General features: G+C 36.6%; 1 protein-coding gene and 1 long non-coding RNA gene across 6 annotated transcripts in view; one reads left to right on the top strand and one right to left on the bottom strand.

Moving 5' to 3' along the window:
- LOC138184913 (uncharacterized) overlaps positions 1-18864 on the bottom strand; it is a 325808-nt gene that overhangs the window by 128810 nt on the left and 178134 nt on the right. Inside the window, exons 6-7 of one of the 3 annotated variants that reach the window (XR_011174465.1) lie at positions 16817-16915; positions 16025-16181 (exon numbers count right to left, since the gene is read on the bottom strand). The exons of the other annotated variants lie outside the window; for them this stretch is intronic. This is a non-coding gene — a long non-coding RNA (uncharacterized LOC138184913). Of the gene's footprint in view, positions 1-16024; positions 16182-16816; positions 16916-18864 lie in introns of those variants that run through there. 3 annotated transcript variants of the gene reach the window in all.
- Positions 1-18864, top strand: part of GluRIB (Glutamate receptor IB) — a 346208-nt gene that overhangs the window by 294972 nt on the left and 32372 nt on the right. The window lies entirely within an intron of this gene.

The following is an 18864-nucleotide window of genomic DNA, read 5'->3' as shown; positions in this document are numbered from 1 at the left end:
AAACTACTGTACTATCGTGGACAGATTGTCTAAGAAATATCGGGTGAACCGTAAACAATATTGCGAGAAAGCCTAAGTGCCGGCAGGCCAAAAGGGTCTGGAAACTTCGATGAACCGAGCGGTCCATCGATGTGTCGTCGGTGCTTCAGTCGAATAGTTGCGCGGAAAAAAGGTCTATGTGACTATGGCTGCGGATGGTTGCGGAACACGTACGTGGTGGGGCTATGAGAAAAGACAAAGGGATGCTTAAGGGAGAAAGACAAACTAACAGTCAGTCGTAAGTTGAGAAGTCAGAGAGTATGGTCAGCGTTGTCGAGGAGGGTGGACCGCGTGAAAGGGAGCGTTGGAACCGTGGTGACGAGAGTTGTAAATTAACTATTTAATTGTCTTAGTTATTACACATTATTGTATTTAGTTCGCGTTAAATAACCATCGTTTCCTGTTTAATCTATTCTAAATAAATAAAAAAATCTTACACTACTGTATGTGTAAAATTACGCGTATGAAAAGTGCAAAATATCTTCCTCTTTCTCTGAAACTATTCTACTTGTACGATTTCACTCACCGATCATAGACGATATTCGATGACGCTTGCCACTCGATTTCGGCGTTCCATATTTCCTGCCGATCTTGGATCCCGATTCAGAGATTAACGTGGTCGCGCGCCGGATTATTCACCGCAGAGCACGAACCGCGGACATCGATATTTTTTTCCCGCAAGAGATCGTTCGCAAGCCGACAACCGCGCGTTCTGATTACAGCTCGTCGTGTTCCAAGCCAACCCTAATTACTATCCGGTCAGTAATTCGAACCTTCCATTCACCTAAACGCCCATTGTACGCGCGTTAAAGCGGATACGAAAACTGATTACAGATATACCAGCCTGCTGAGAAATTCTTGCGCGATCGATCGATAGATTTTAGGCCCCGATTCGGAATAGTAGATCGTATCGTTTTCGACGGTGAAAACGACCGGCCAAACCGGAAATAGCTGGGTGACTGGGTTGGGATAAACGCTGTCCCGATTATGATCGTCATGCACGGTTATTCACTGTGTGGTGGCGATCGAATATCTGGATTTAGAGTACAGTGAAAATTGGCAGATAGAGTTTCAGGCGAATGTCTGGCTTGAATGTGTTCGCAGAAATGGTGATTATTTCGTTGAATAATTTTCCCTTGTACTGAAGTTTTACGAATTTTATCTAACTATATAATAGTACTGAGTTGGGTAGAAAAATAAGTGCGTTATAGGATCTGTTTATTGCCTATTTTTCGTAATGATTTGTGCATTAACCGGTTTATATATTGCGAGTCACACGACTGAAACGATTCATGTCACTTTTTTAATTGAAGTTAGAGGAAAATATGAGAGGAAAAGATAAGAGGTTCGAGGGGAACTATATTTTCACGACCACGTTTATTTCGCAAGTGCAATTACTTGCATTATTCTTTTTGATGTAAAAATGTAAGTAAAGTAAAAATGTTTGAACGTAGAATAAAAATTTAATTTTTATATTTTAATTTAATTTAATTTTTTATTTAATTTTTATCCTACATGAAAAGCGTTAAGGTAACATGGTCAAAAAATGATTGATTTAGACGATGCTTTAACTTTACTTTTGTAAAATAGCGTAACTTGGACCTGAGGAATCGTTTCAAATAACCATAAATAATAGAGATATTAAGGTATTCCTATTTAAATGCTCGGCTCTGTATTATACATAAATGACCATAATTAAAGAGGTATAACGAAAACGAGTAACTGTATACGAACATCATCTTATCTTGAAAACTTTAATAATGAAGCATAATGAACATCCTAACCAAAATTTACATTGTCCGTTGAGAACAGTATTTAACATCTTACGTCAAATAATCATATTGCAATGTATAATATAAACGTTAAACACGCTTTAGGTCTGGTAAAAAATTCATATGTAAAATCTTTTAGTAAATACGTTACATCGTACTTAATAATTGTTATCTATGAACCATTCTGTGTAATATGTAGTGAAAAATACTGAGTCGATCAAGTGCTAATAAAAGTTAATATTAATTTTGACAAAAATACCTGCACATTATCAGTAAGCAATTTCTAGTCATTTTGCACGATATGCGATTAAAGAAATAAAAACTAACGCAATGAACTTAATTTTACTACTTTTGCATTCGTCGAATATATTCACGAAAGAAAAAAGAATGAAATTTATAATTTTACAGTATTAATTATCACGAAATACAATATTGATGATCGCTCGGATAAAGCAACGATTCTTGTAAAATCTGAGAGTTGTGATTTTTATAAATTTGGTGATTTCACCACTAACCATTGCGGAAAGCAATAATTACTGAAGAGACAAAACGCCTGAAGCAAAAAAAGTTAATCATTAACCAAGAGCTCAGTTATTCCATCCTTCATGTTTCTCTGACTTCAACCGAGCGTTGATTAAACAGTCTCGCTGATATAAGGCAGGCGACAAAAGCGGAACGTGTTTTTACGCGAGGAAGTTGCAGGCTTTAAAGCGCGTAATAACAGAAGCGGAACAGTAATAAGCTCGGTTGTCCGCGCGCCTGTTGTTTCATGGTGTTCAGATGAACGCCATGCGACACCTGCTGCCTCTGCTCGTCTTTATCGCACGGCAACGGCTTGCCAAGATCGATTATGTCCTCCGTGCGAGATATTTGCGCGAAAACACTTCATACTTTGAGGATAAATTGAGCTCTCTCTCACTCTCTCTCTCTCTTTTTCTCTCAACTAAATAGACTTTTTGATGTACAAAGAGCAGTTAGATGGAAATTGCAGCTAAGTAAATGAATACATTATAGCAAGTATAATTCTTTAGTGACTATAATGTGTTAGAAAATTCTTTGTACAGATTTTTGATAGTTATACACGTTATCGGTGGTGGTTATATACCATCGAGATTAAAAATAGTTTAAGAATATCATAATTTTCTAAGGATAATCTAAGACGAAAATAAGCAATATTTCTTTGATAATTTTTATACTCTACTTCTAATAGAAGTTCGATTAAGTTGAATATTGACATTTTTTGCGTTCATCGAGTGCTGTTAATAATACATTTTCGGAAGAAAATAGATATAGCTAAAAGTCATAAAAATACACAATAAAATGTCATTAGGGAATTGTTTACAAGAAGCTTGAAGTACATCATCATCAGATTATTTAGAAATAGATTATTTAAAAAAACTTTTCAGAAGAATATGAGATACAAATATACAATATCATTGAAAATCTACAAAATAAATTCCTAACTTCTAAAAATGAAAAAATTCTTGAAGAACGTTCGCACTTCCAGTTTTTTCGTAAGTGCGCGGCTATTTTTTTTTTTTAAGTAAACATTCTTGTAACAAATTATGTGATTCGATAAAAACGAAAAAGAAATGAACAAAAGGAAAATCTGAGATTAAAAAAAAAAGAGAAACATCCTATAGAAGAAAATTTTTTACTTTAAAAGGTCAGTCCTGCGAATTAATTAACAAACTTGTTTCTTCTCATACCTTGAAAGACAAAGTATCTCTGACTCTTCTGAAGCACAAAGTTTAACCACCAATAAACTCTCTACAATCCGCGCAAAAGTAAAACTTTCTTCGGCAACTTCTTTTCGTCACGAACCTCTTTTCCACTTAGCAATGGCGTTTTTACTATTTTCGCGAAATCACTGGGACGACGATGCGACTCTGTTTGTCTTGGTAAATAGGACACGAAAAAAGAACGCAGGAAGAAGCGAGAACATTGTCTTAAGCGAGCCGGCGTGACACGAAGGATTAGATTTATATGTCCCCGTGGTTGGCTTCGTTATGAAACGTATTTTCATTACGTAACTCGCGTATCCGTTTTCTCGTTAAAAAACAGCGCCGGTTCTCAAGGATGACCTTTCTAATCCCACGCTTCACCGGTGGGAAAAACACGCGAAAGCTTTTTCGTTTTATGTCACCGTTGGTTCTTGTTGGGACGCGAGTAATAATTATTCCTCCGACCAGTTTTTGGTCACCATTTAGACGTTAAATGAAAAGGAAACTTTCGCTTTAATACGTTCCATAGAGCACGTCGTTAATTTGCCAAAGAAACTTCGTTGCGTTTTCCTTTCACAAATTATAGATACCAAATAAATCGCACAAGTTGGATATATTTTGACAAATCGAAATAAATAATTTTTTATTGAATATATGCATTTGAATTATAATTGAATAAATGGAGAGAAAGTTCGATTATCAAGAAACTAAATATGAACAGCGTTAAAATAATCTTGAAGTGACAGTAGCGATGGTAAATGCAGATCGACAGAATCTCTTTTCTGTTATTGACCATTGCCAATATAATAGGACGATGAGATCGTAAAATAAAACAGAAAGAAATATATTAATCTAATTTTTAAAAAAAGAAGGTATAGCTAGTTCGATATAAAAAAAAATAACTTCACTCACAATTTTATGCATGATCGCATTATTCGCTTCGACAAGTTGATGTGAATAATTGTTTGTTGAATCTTTGTATTGAAACAGTAATTGGATAGACAGAAGAGAAATTTAATTACCGGGAAACTTGGCGTGAACAGTATCAAGTAAGACGTTCTTATAGAGTGGCAGTGAAAACGATGGATGTTGGTCAGACAGACTTGTCATCTTCGATATCGTGGAAAAACGAGGTTCTAAAATGGTTAACAAGCAAATGAAGTTATAAATAAATAGAACGTAAATATTCCATAATGTAATAATTACCGGAATACGAGATAACTTTCATTCTCAATTTCACGCAATTACTGTGGCCACTGTACATTTATAATTATCCACGAGTTTTTAAATCTCAAAGGAAGATATGTAGCTTTCTGTGTTTTATTTGACATAATAAATTATTCTACAGCGATTTTTACTCTACAGCGAATTATTTTTCATATATGACAAAGATGTATTTAAGAAAAATATTGAAAGAAAGAAACGTTGGTATTGTCAGTGTGACGAGTCAGTAGAACATGTTCTGAATCGACAGACTCCTCTTTAATCGTTTCGATATTTATGTTACTTTTCTGTTAAACGTAATCACAGTATGTTTGCCATTATTTATCAACAACATTCACAATAATATATCTCACATATATCCCACACCAATGTATACCAATCTCTTCTCAAAAATCCAGACTTAATATCATCCCACCTCTAATCAACAATTCAAATCTGTCCACTTTTTCCTCTGAAAAAGTGCTTCCTACCAAAAACAACGAACTCGAACCAATTTGCATTCTCAGCCAGAACCAAAATTTGGTCCCTCGGTACAGAACAAACCGCAATCCGCTTTAAGGCCATGCTCGAGCAGGATTCAACATTGGTCAAGACGAAAACGAAAAGGCGTTCAATCTGACGGGAAAATTTGCCAGCGGAGCGGTCCCGCCGTCTATCGCGTTTGTTCTTCGCAGACGATGCGACAACGAGACGCAATGAGACAAAAGTCTCGGGACAAAAATTCTCAGGACCTCTCGCTCGCCTAATATTCCATCCTTAAGACGGCTGGTTGCGCCAGCTTCTGGCGAGATTACGAAGAGAACGAGGCATTTCGCGATTGCCCCAGGGTCGATTACCAAGCACGGAGCGCTGCTAATCAGTCCTCCACCCTTGTGTTATTACGGCTCATCCGGGATCGTCGAGTCGTTTTCGGGACGCGGGTTTCCTTCAGTGACACAGCCGCTTAATTCGAACCGGGGAATTATCGTACTAGCTTAGCAGTTAATCGGAGCCACGCGGTATTAGCCCATTGAATGGCGCGGTCGTTAGCCTGGTATGTCGATTATCGACACCGTTACTAATGCTATTATTGGCCTCTTACCTCGTCGAGCATCCTCTGGGGGGCAAGTCCTCGCCGCGCCGAGGCGTCGCGCCATGTTTCAATTGAATTCGCGGCCGTCTCGTCAAACACGATGACAGTGCAATCAATAATAATCATTGCTGCTTAGCAGCTTATATACCAGAGACTGACGTTAGCGAAGTCGAAGCATTTCCAGAAAGATTTGTATTTAGGATTTATTGAGATTTACGATGCTTTACTTTAAGATTCGTTTCAACGAGCACGTTGGAAATATGGCGCTGAGTCGGACTCTCTATACGCGTGGTCGTCTCGACGTCTTTGACCAGGAAGAAGGAAGCGTAGGCGGTCGCAGATAGCTGTTGTTAGCCGGCTAGGGGGAGATGGGAGGGAGTGAACAAAATTGGGCCAATATTTCGACGATGACTCTCTGTACTTTCAAGACATTGGCATAACTATTGAATAATTACCAGCGCGTACAAAATGTTTTTTAAGATTCTAAAGATTTAAGTTTAGATTTTTTAAGAATTTGATGATTTATATTGAAAATTGTTTGATACTTTTAACGTTTACGTTTAGATTATTTAAAATTATTTTATAGTGCTAAAGATTTTAATGTTGTTAAAGATACGTCAAATAGAATTTATACAGAACGTTAGGTGTATCTGCAAATTTGACTGTCTTTTATTATAATACTGTGTTATGTTGTAACATATTATAAATAGTTTACAACAACCTGAAGAACGGAAAGACGATGTTATAAGAACTGGGAAACCCTAACGATTCTAAGAATCCTCGGGAGTTTCGAACATTCACACACCTCAAAGAGTATCGTCAGCTTTATCGACCAGTGGAATTCTTAGAACTGGAGAAGTCACTGAACCTCTAAGATTCTTCAGCTGTAGGACACTCGCAAGTAGGATGCCTCGAAATGTTCCCGAAATCTCCCAATTCTCCATTAATCTCCGACTTACGATACCAACTGAACCTTCGCACTCTTTAAGATGTTTTAATATCCTTAGATCCGTGAAACTTCCACGACATCCATCGCGGTTTTAAAATTTTCTTGAAATTTTTCTGGAAATAATAAATAAGTTTGTCGCGCCGTATGTTGACGACAAACGATGACAAATATACCTGTTGAGAATTGTGGATCTTAATCGCCGAAATAAATGTATAGGAACTGTTGGAATACAACGATATTAATCGCATACAGATGAGGTGATTGATCGAACGGATTCTTCCCTTCGTTGTCCAGCGATATCCCCACTAGCGTGCGTTTGTGAAATGTACCGCGGCGACTAGCGCGTGCATGCTGTTTCGAGAATTCGGCGGAAGAAGCATAAGGATATAGATGGAACATTGGGCACGTCGAGAAGCTACTAGAAGGTTCTGTGGCACATGTGACGCCACACAGCCATCTACACAGGTCACACTCATTACTGCATAGAGAGTGGAGTTCAAAACCTTTTCAAGGGCCATGGGTGACTAAGCCACTCAGTCTGAGAATAACTAGCCAACTGTCTGCATTGCACAACACACTTATATTCCCTGTAATAATTGTTTAATAAATATCACATAATATTATTTCAACACAAACATTGTCTTCCACAGATTATTAATCTTAATTCCAAGATTAAATTCTAACAGGAACACTTAGATTACGCTTAGAATTGATATCAAAATAGTTTCAGATTTATTTGATATGTGATTTACGAGATATTCGTCGATACACATTTGCACGCGTCTAAGCACTCTCTTTGTCTCAGCATCTTCTTTACCACACTACCAACGGAACAGTTGCATTCTTCCGTTTTACGAGACGCTGTGCACGCACATACTCCCACACATTCATACTCATATATATGTGTCACTACTGCGTGGCTAATCTAGCGTAGCACACAAAATTGCACATATCTCGATAATACCGTTAAAATAAATTAACACGTAAATAAATATGATGAAAGATTCAAGCGACTCTTACAACAATTTTTCGATTTATACTCGACTCTAACAAGTCTCAATATTATTCCAATCGATCTGTCGGTTGACTCTAGCTGGCTGTGCAATTTTATAAAATTGAAACAAATCAAAGTATTTATAATAATATCGTAATAAACTATCGCTTAGTCCTTAATAGGTCAATTACTCAACACGAAACAATGAAAATCTGACAAAGCTATTTATATTAACACGAAAGTTTCTTAAATCGAGTTAAAATTCCGACACACAGTCTCGCATCGATTATTTTCGCGGAAGTTGGTGTACAATAGTTTCAGAAGACACTCGGGAAAGATTAAAACTCATTGGGACTTTCCTATCGTTTAATAAATTCGGCACGCGAAGCAAATAGAATATCGATCTTCGGCAACGCGTGCAAACGCGGTGTCGAAGTTTCCCAACGGCGACTATTAACGAGCGGGCAGAAATAGCGGCGGAAACCAATATAGGGTGGGAAGTTTACGATAGCCGGCTACCGAACCGGCGAATTCGTCGATCACGAACTCGCGCCAATAAAACAGTTCACGCCACGAACGTTATGATCATCGTTCCACTCGACACGCGTTATTCCACGCGCACACTGCAGTTTCTGTATCTGTTCGCTTTTATTGTTACAACCTACGCGTGGTTTCCGCGACTCTAACCTATTATTCAATCGATAATTCAATTTCCCCTGTTACGGATGCTTTTTATTTTGCTTTAGAAAACCGCAGATCTATGGTCTATCTATAGCGTTCGAATGCCATGTGTAAAAACCTGTGAAAAGGTTCAAATATTCCAGGGAATTTTATTTTAATTTCATTGTTCCTTCTACTTTTCTCTTATTTTCTTATTTTATAGTTTAACCAATGTGATTAACATCGTAACTGATACGATACATATCGTATTCAATGGTAAAGAACATAACAGAATATCTGATTTATTTGAAGGTTGTTATTTCAGTTCGTGTGACATGAATCTCATAAAATATTAAATCTAGTTAGCCATCCACATACTCTAATCTGTATGTTCGTGCTCGTGGCTGAATAAGTCAATAATTAGCGTGTATATTCATTTCATAGTGTATATAGAAGTCGATGATATTAAGATTATAATACGCGTTCCTTTCCTCTCTTCCTTTTAATCGAGTCACAGCTTACTGTTTAAATTATAATTAGCCAATCCTAATCGTGTACTTGACGCTTCAACCGAACATTTGTATCGTGTATTTTGTATATGCATATAACTGTAGATATAGGCATCGTTTTTCCTAAATATCATTATACTTTAAACAATTATCAGATCAAAATATTTATTATCGAATAGGGAATTTTTATTTAATTCCCTTTTAAAGAAAATTATTTAGATTATGACAAATCCTATATATCAGTATATCGTAGAAGTAAAGATTATGTAGTAAATATAGTAACTGATAGTGAATCTAAACGAATATAAATTAAATATTTTTTTACAACAAAATAAATCCTATGTGTTTGGTATGAAATAAATAAAAAAGATACGATGCTGGCGTAAAACTTGGAATATTCTCGAAATCAAACTACAGACCAAGCAATCCGGTTCATTGTGACTACGAGCAACAAGGTGAACGACCAAACGAGTAAAAAACGAGAGAAAAGTCAACGTCGATATAAGATCGTTCCGCGAGAACGTTCGCGCAGAAAATGTTGTTTCACGAGGACGTTTCGCAAGGAAATTCTGCTTGACGCAAACTTTTAGAGGGGAATTTCTCTTGAACGTAAACCTCTCGCGGAAGGTTCGCTCGCAAGAAATTTCACTCGACGCGAATCTTCGCGGGCAAATTTCGCTGTCCGTAAATCGTCGCGAGAAAATTTCGTTGCTGGTGATCCATCGCGAAGAAAATTCTACTTAACGGTGTTCCTTGATAGAAAATGTCGTTTAGCGTTGTTGTTTAAAAGGAAATTTTACGTAACTTCAGCTTTCATGGAAAAATCCTATTTGCCGTTACTTTTCGTCAGACACTTCTATTCGAAATTATTTTACACGACGAAAATTCTGTTTGACGACAATCTCTTCAAAGTAATTTTATTTATCGCTACCTTCGTTCAAACAATTTTATTAAATTGATTTTTACAAAATCCTTTTTTAAAGATTCTGCTACGGGCGATCCATCACGGAGAACATTCTACTTAGTAGTGTTCCCTAATAGAAAATGTCATTCAACGTTGTTGTTTAAAAGGAAGTTTTACATGGAAAAATTTTAGTTTTTGTAAAAAGATTCTACGTCATTTATATCGTTTACGTGTTCTGTTAAAAAATCTGTTTGAAATTATTTCATGTCACAAAAATTCTATCTAATGCTAGTTTATAATAACAAAATTGTATAATCCGCCTTCAAAAATTCTAGTAGATTGATTTTCGTTTCTATATTGTTATATGAATTAGTACTATATCTTACTACATAATATAGTATATAGTTGCGATATATTATTACACAAATTACTATTTTAGTTATTTTAGTTACCAGAAACAAACGAATATCCAATTTTTTTGCGATCAACTAAAACAAATAAGTACACACGTAACATCATTTTTGATGGAAAAATCCTGCTTAACTCACGCAATTTACCGATCTCACCCAAGAAAATTACACCGACACAGTGTTGTACACAAAAAGATTCCCCCACCTTCGTAGAAGCATCCTACGAGAAAGATAAACAAACTTCATGCTCATCACGAAAAATCCTATTTTAACACTATCCTTGGCAACAAATTCTCCGTTTCTCTCACTGTTCATCAGAAATTCCACTTAACTCCATCGTTCGCTAGAAATTCCACTCGACGTCCATATTTCGCCCGAAAATTTACTTAGCTGGAACCGCGCTGTCGCGAGAGAAATTTCTTAGTTCGCGACTCTTCGCGGGTAAACAATTCCTCTCTTTCCCTTTCTCTCTCCTTTTCTGCTTGGAAACACTCGCAGCGAAGATTCACTTGGCGGCAGCCATAGAGGATTTTCGGGCCCCGGGGTCGTTGTCTTCCTTAACAAGACGTCCTCTCTCCTTTAAAGCCGAGGCAACGAGGCTTACCGCAGATAGAATCAGGCGGCAGTCGATGCCATGGACCATCGCGCGTCTCTCTGGCTTCGTCGTCTATTTCGACGTTAGTTTCCGGCAGTCACGATGGCATTTCCGTCTCCAAGTACACGCTACGAGAAACCACAGACCTCCCGTATGAGACGGCAGACAGGATTGTTCGCATACCGAAGCTGACATGCCGTATGCGTTCATCCACGTGGATCGTTGATCGTTGGATTCTCACGCTCGTAAACGCTCTGCGTATATTGGTTTGCAGATAAAAATAAGTGGGCAGGTAATATGAATGGAGTTTCGTTCTATACAGCGGCGGACAAGAGGAAGTTAGAATGTAAGTGGTACAAGAAATATCGTAATTTTATAAAATAGAATTATATTTGATAGGAGCAATGAACGAATGAGTGACTGTCGGCAATATGATAATATTTACGTAAATATCACACGTATGTGCATATACGCAGATAGATTACTTAGCAAACTTAAACTTTCTTTCGTTCATTATTGTACGCCTCGTTTACACAAAAATGTAAATATTAATTTCAACTATTTATTAACTAATATACAAGCGGAAAGGGGGTGATTCTACGCGAAAAGGGAAGTCGAAAACATAGAATAAAAATTTCTTTTTTTAATTTTCTTTTTCTCTTTTTAAATTTTTCCATCGAGACAACGATCTACAGTGAGATCTGTTATAACGTACCGCACGCGTACCGAGCGAAAATTCAAAGTCGATTTTCTCGAAAACAAAGCCTCAAACGAAAAATTTTTATTCTATATTTTCGACTTCTTTTTTCGCGTAGAATCACCCCCTTTCCGCTTGTACCACCAGTTACCAACCACCCTGTATAATGAATAAGACTTAAGAATATAAAACTAGTATAAATTGTACTATTTCCACTACCTGTCTACTTACTTTTATCCTCGACTGTATTATCCTTAACCGATGATCACGTTGTACGACGATTAAATGGAGCCAAAAAGAAATGATGGTGAGTGGAGAATATTTCTGTCGATCGTATCAGTTCATGTTTCTCATTTTAAAGAAACAAATGATAACAGAATTGCAATGGTCGTATTTGACAATAATTTGAGAAATACGGAATATGAGTAGGAAAATAATTTCGCCAGCTAATTCACGGATCTACGCAGCTATTGGCGAATTTCTAATGTAATAAATATTATCTATAGATCGCATGATTGATCAGTTTTTTCTAAATCAAATTCATGATATATTTACAAATCGTAACTATCGTAATTTGTGTCGTTAATGTAATATGATGTCCGAGGCAATTTTAATTACTCAATTACCCAATTTAATTTTAATTGCCCAATTAAAACGTTATTACATCATACTTCAGGCAGAAGCTACAGAATTCCAAAATATTTATGTTTTAATTATCTGTTACTAATTAATCGAGAATTTTCTACAAAATTTAATATGAATTTGCCTTAATACCTAATACTTGGAATAAGCTAATTAAAATTATTGGGGCGCTCCACTAGTCTCAAGTACGTTAGTTTCGAAATTAATTGAATTACCTAAGGCAGTGTTTACGATCGAAAAATTCTCAGAAAGATAAAGTAATTCCACGTAATTAAAAAAAAAATGTATAGGATATCGTGACTTTAATAATGATATGAAAAAAAAGATACTTCTTTATCGCGATACTCGTGTACATTCGAGGACGTAATAACGAAAACAAAGCACTGGAATCGAATTATCACATTCGAGTACCTGTGATTATTCAATTACCGACCAACAACGATCTCGAAGCATCGTACAAATCCTTGGAGACACTTCGTGAGTCAATTCGCAACTGGGAGAACAATAAAATCGGTCGTGCCATTTCGTGGTTCATTAATTCCACTGTTTTGATCGTTGTGTCCCTTCGTTCCTTTTATTTTCTTATTAATTGAATATTTGCATACCGCCCACTCCATTTCGTTCTTCGTTAAATTCCTTTCTACGCTTTCATAAACGCTAGGATAATTTCTTGGCAATAAGTAAGCAACGATAGCTCTAATTAACAGATATTTCTACATTATCGAATAGACCTTTGAGAATAATAAATCGTCTGATCATAAACGGAACAAGGAGAATTTAAGTAAGAAAAGTAAAATGAGAATTCAATTTCTGCGTTGTCCTTGTTTTGTGATTTCCAAATCTCTCTGAAGTTAGCTTTCGAATCTTTAAATATAGCAAATAATATGCATTTTAGAAGAGTAGCGAGGAAAGGAAGGAAAAATGAAATATGAAAAAAGGAAACAAGGAAAGTTGGAAAAAGTGGAAAGTGTCAAATAGAAAATAAGGAGAAAATTGGAGAAGGAAAAAGATGAAAAAGAGGGAATGCGAATGTGAAAGAAGTATAAAGTAGAAAACTTTAGAAGAAAAGAAGAAAAAGATAAGATAGAGAGGAAGCAATTCGAAGAAATTCAGCGAGTATTTTCGAACTGAAAACACAGCAGCACATTCTATAGCCTATTTCGAAATGAAATTCCACAGATGCTTTGTTTCTTCCACTAATTTATCTATTGCTGCGTCGTTGTTGCTTTGGTCAGACTCGATCGCTTGACAAACGCTTGCTTTTAGCGTAATTTCCTCGGCAACAGACTGCTGATAATGGAACAAGCTATGGAACTGCTGGGGTTTCTGCGAAACATCTCACTAAACAGGTAAAACGGCAAAGACCGCCGACAGAAGAGAAAATATTTTACTAGATGATAATGTATCCTAAAAAATATTGTACGTTTTAGACGAATTTGATAAGTAAACAGAGAATATACAACAGCATAACTAATACGGAAAAATCTTTTAAGCCATTAACGCATTAATGCATAATAGATGAGTACACAGGTCAACAAAAAAAAATGTAATAATAACAACATCTAATTAGAGCCTTTTACCACCCCGTGCCATTAGCATTGTTAGATAGTTCAATAATAACTAGAAATAAAACATCCTATTAATAGAACTTTGCTTTCTCCTTCTGAATTCAATAACATAGGTTTGAAAAATTTTTTGAAAAAGTAAGAATTTCTCAATGGTCATATATATATCTAAGATATGATGATATTGGAAAGTTTATATGTATGTTTTAATATGCGTGTAAATATATACATATTTATCATATTGCATAACACAACGACTTAATCTTCTCCTCCCTTTTCTTTTACAATTCTAATTATTTAATTTTCTCAGAACTTGCTCAAGGTTAATTAAAATCTGCCTCACGTACTTATATTACGTATACAGTGGCGGACAAAAGAAAGTTTATAAGACGAGAAATATGAAAAGACACTATAATTTTAATTAACGAAATGAATTTATATTTAATAAAGCAATGAAGAAAAAATATGTACTACAGAATAGATGACTATTATTAATGTGGTAATAATTTTTTTTAGCACGGAATTTGCTAAAACTTATAATGTAACAATTTTAAACTTTCTGTTGTACTCCGCTGTATATGTTCCATGCCATAAACTCTCTCTCTCTCTCTCTCTCTCTCTCTCTCTCTCTCTCTTTCTCTCTCCCTTTTTCCCTTTCTACTAATTTAAATAAATTTTGTAGACATTCCCAGAATCATATCTCGAGTCCCAACTTCAAACACATTCGTGAAATGCCTTGGAAATTCGCGCAAGCACACTAACATGAAATTTTCAATTCTACTAATTTGTTGCTGAAAAGCAATTAGTTGGCCGAAATCAGACGAAAGCCATTGAATCGGTCACGTGTCGCCGCATAGACATCATCGGCTTAGTTGCGTGTGTCACTAAAGCCTGCGAACATTCACAATTGACGTCATACGGCTTTCTGTGAACCGTGGTCGACATCCATGTTGACAACGCGTCGTTAATTAGCCACCCTTATAATCATTACACCGATCGATTCGCGTTTCAGAGCGTATTGAACCGCAAAAGGTGATCGTGAATCCGCCACCGCAACCTTCGTGTAATTAATTTCAACGAATTTCGCGCACCGATATCATCATTAGTTGAATGGCAACAATTTTTGCAATTGCCCTGTTGCTGGTACTGCAGCATACTCGAGGTTTTGGAAATTAAAGGATTAGAATCTCCTATCGTAAATATTTACAAAATTACCATTTAATTAATGGCGATGTCAGATTTCCTTGCTAATTAAAAGATTCAGACTTCTAAACTTAAATTACTTACTTATTTATTTATTTAGATCTTTTTAGTTACATCAACTCATTTGAGTCGTTGGCAAGCATGTTACTCCACATAACTCTAAATTATTTATGTATACAATTAAAATCACATGTCGCGAATATACCAAGTTATTCCATGATAGTAAATTTTGTCAGATTTATTTAATATCCTTATTATAAATAAATAAATTCATCGCTTAATACTAATCCGTACATCTTTTCGCAACAAATTACAAAAATTAAATGTCAAAACCATCGTAGTATGCGCAAATTCTGGCCAAAGTATTATTTGGTTTACCATCTCGGCGTGTAAAAAAATGTCCACAAAAATGCTGCTTTTAAAAGTATAAAAAGCAATCCCCGGGAAATCTGTTGGATCGGTTTCCTCTGACCATACAAACCTAACACCACCTCTTTTGCCTTAATCACCGATCTATGAAACGGACCATCACGTTCTCCAACGAGCGTACGACGAGATCCCGCGCTTCCCGCGTTCCACGCGGAAATAAAACGCGACACTCACGGCTAGGCGGTTCGAAACGCGATCATAAAGGATTAACTATAGAGTCGCGGCTGCTTAATTGCTCGTGAAATGACAGCAGCCGTGGAAAACTGAGTCACGTTCCGTGCATCGAATAAAAAATAAAGGTTTACCGGAAATGGTAAACTGATTAGCCTCGAAGAGCAAGCACGCTCGTGTTGTTCTGCAAATGAACGTCGACGCTTCAAACACGCTCCTGCGATCAGCCTGGCTCGGTTGAGTTGACTGGTTAACTCGCACAACTAAAGGGTGAGGACATGTGCGAGACGCTGACGCTAGGAAAAACGATCGTATAATTAGTAGAAGTAATTTACAGTTGGGAACAAAAATCAATGGTCAGATTGTTTATGAGAGAATTTAAATATTAATTTCAATTATTTGCTAAATAATTTACGTATTATAAGGCTATATAGTAAAAAGACTTAAGTATGGTACTACCTGTCCACTTATTTTTGTCCTCGACTGTATTCCCAAAAAGTATACGAATATTAATGTAATGATACGACCAGTCATTCATTCATTTAAAGTAAACAATATAGTAAATATTGCGAATTATTCATGCAATTATATGTACCATTCTTGTTCTTTTGTTGACAACATTCTGTAACCATGCAAATGCGAACGACGTAGCATACAACTAGACATTTTCTGGGCGAATAAAATTCTAATGCGACGAAGTAACCTGTTAATCAGGTTATAGCCAAAAACTCTTATAATCGCGAAATTAAAAATTGACGGAAAGAAATCAATCTTAGATCAATTCTAATTTTTGCAGATATACAGGGTGGTTGGTAACTGGTGGTACAAGCGGAAAGGGGGTGATTCTACGCGAAAAAAGAAGTCGAAAATATAGAATAAAAATTTTTCGTTTGAGGCTTTGTTTTCAAGAAAATCGACTTTGAATTTTCGCTTGGTACGCCTGCACTTTATCACGTCTCGTTATAACGGAGCTTACTGTAGATCGTTGTCTCGATGGAAAAATTAAAAAAAAATTAAAAAAAAAATTTCATTCTACATTTTCGACTTCTTTTTTCGCGCAGAATCACCCCCTTTCCGCTTGTACCACCAGTTACCAACCACCCTGTAGATATAATATAATTTACCATTGCTAGAATTGGAGCGAAATATTAAATAGTAAGTAGAAAAAAAAAAGAAATTATTATATCCAAGGGATTGAGTATTGGCAGGTTCAATAGGTTAAAAATCGTATAATGTGCAAATATTAAAGTTACTCACTGCTTGAAGAGAGAAGTATGACAGCTGAAAGTCGATAATCCTGTGTACAACATTTTTTGACATCGAGATCGGTTTAATATCCCTCCGGGAAATACACTGCTATTAAAAAAGAAAGCAGAATGTTTAACGTGTTTGTAAGACATAAAAAATGCAGCGACCAAACTCAAGTAGCCAAATTACCAAATTTGTTGCGCTGCGACTTATGACGGAGTAACCATAATTTCTATGCTTATCGTTGAACGATAATAGTCTCAAGTGAAGCGGAAGTGAGCATCGAGATCGCATGATTCGCAGAAACGAGCCGCGTGATTTTCAACGCGGACATTATCGCCGCAAGAAACGAGACAGGAAGAAGCCACCATAGGACGGCGATGTTCACGTTACTCGTTGAAACGCGCCGTTCTTTTATAACGCGCCACCGGGCATACACGTGCACGGCGCTCGTTAACGCGACCATCAGTTTCACGCAACGCGCTGCAAAAAAGCAGGACGACAACGCAAAACGTGGCCGATTCTCGGCTGTTGACTTTTCCGGGCCCCTCTTTTTCGCTCCCACCACCGATCCACCCCAGCCAGTTGTCCGTTCTTTTATTTCTGATTTTTCAATTTCTATCCCTTTCGCATTACGCTCTCACCCGTATCCGCGGTTACGAACCACTCGATCCTTTCATGGCGAACGATTGTTCCACTTCCCGAAAGCGATTCCCTCAGCAAACAGAAAGACCGTTTAATATCTGCTTCCGCGAAACAGAACGGATGAATGCGAGTGGACTTTTGATTGCAGCTGCGAAAGATTTTCGAAAGATCCTGGGATTCTGGCGAGTCTGCTGGATTCCGCTATGAATTGCAATAGGAATTTGTTCGATAAGTATGAAGTAGTATGCTATGATACTGCAAGAATGAGAATTTAGGGCGATTTCTTGCGAGCGGTTGAGTTTTCAGTGTTGAAGATACAGTGAAATTATTTCGACAGTTATTACAGAAATCTTTTATGCATATATTGTGTGCATCATATGTATAAAACGTATTGAAATTTATATTGGCAGAATTGTAAAACAATGTGCAAATGTATATTGAAGTAAGAGAATATTTATTGCATACATACACTTAGTAAGAAAATAGTATGAATAGCCATCTCAAACATACAATATACAGGGTGGTTGGTAACTGGTGGTACAAGTGAAAGGGGGCTGATTCTATGCGAAAAAAGAAATCGAAAATATAGAATAAAAAATGTTTTTTTTTTTATTTTTCCATCGAGACAACGATCTACAGTGAGATCCGTTATAACGTACCGCACGCGTACCGAGCGAAAATTCAAAGTCGATTTTCTCGAAAACAAAGCCTCAAACGAAAAATTTTTATTCTATATTTTCGACTTCTTTTTTTGCGTAGAATCACCCCCTTTCCGCTTGTACCACCAGTTACCAACCATCCTGTATGTATAATATTTCAGGCAGAATCGATTTGAAAAATTATCAATCTATTTATCATCTTTAAATCAAACGTAAGAAACACAGATAAAAATATCTATAACCGTATTTTAAAATATTATCGTTTAAAGCACTACTGGTGGACATGTAGATATACGAATTGGTTCTTGAACAGATAGAGCTTTCTTAATGTTAAACTTAATGTTGCAACTTAAATATTTCTCATAAGTTTTACAGAAATTTCGTAATACTCGCACTACTTACTAGAAATTATCCAAAGTATCGATAAACGTTCCAGCACGCGTCAACTCACAGATGATTAGAAAAACCGGGCGATGGAATTTTCGGATGAACGCATCAAACGAATCGCGTCATCTGATTACGAGATTAGAGGTGGTTCCGCTACAATCACCGCGGAACATTTCGGCCTCGACGGGCACCGCAGACCAAACACAGTGTCTGCCAATGAATTACGGCCGATGTGATGCGCAATCGTGCACGCATAATTTTCGGAAAACGCGAATAGTATAATGCATAATGACGAGTGGCGAACCGCGCGAACGACCGACCATAGAGAATTTTCACATTTGCACTGCTGACAGTAAATCTCTTGCT

Source organism: Bombus flavifrons, chromosome 1, assembly GCF_040668555.2.
Source record: "Bombus flavifrons isolate JBK064 chromosome 1, iyBomFlav1_principal, whole genome shotgun sequence".
NCBI classification, from domain to species: Eukaryota; Metazoa; Arthropoda; class Insecta; order Hymenoptera; family Apidae; genus Bombus; species Bombus flavifrons.
The sequence above is the reverse complement of the archived record's forward strand: the minus strand, read 5'-3'. Positions and strand labels throughout refer to the sequence as shown.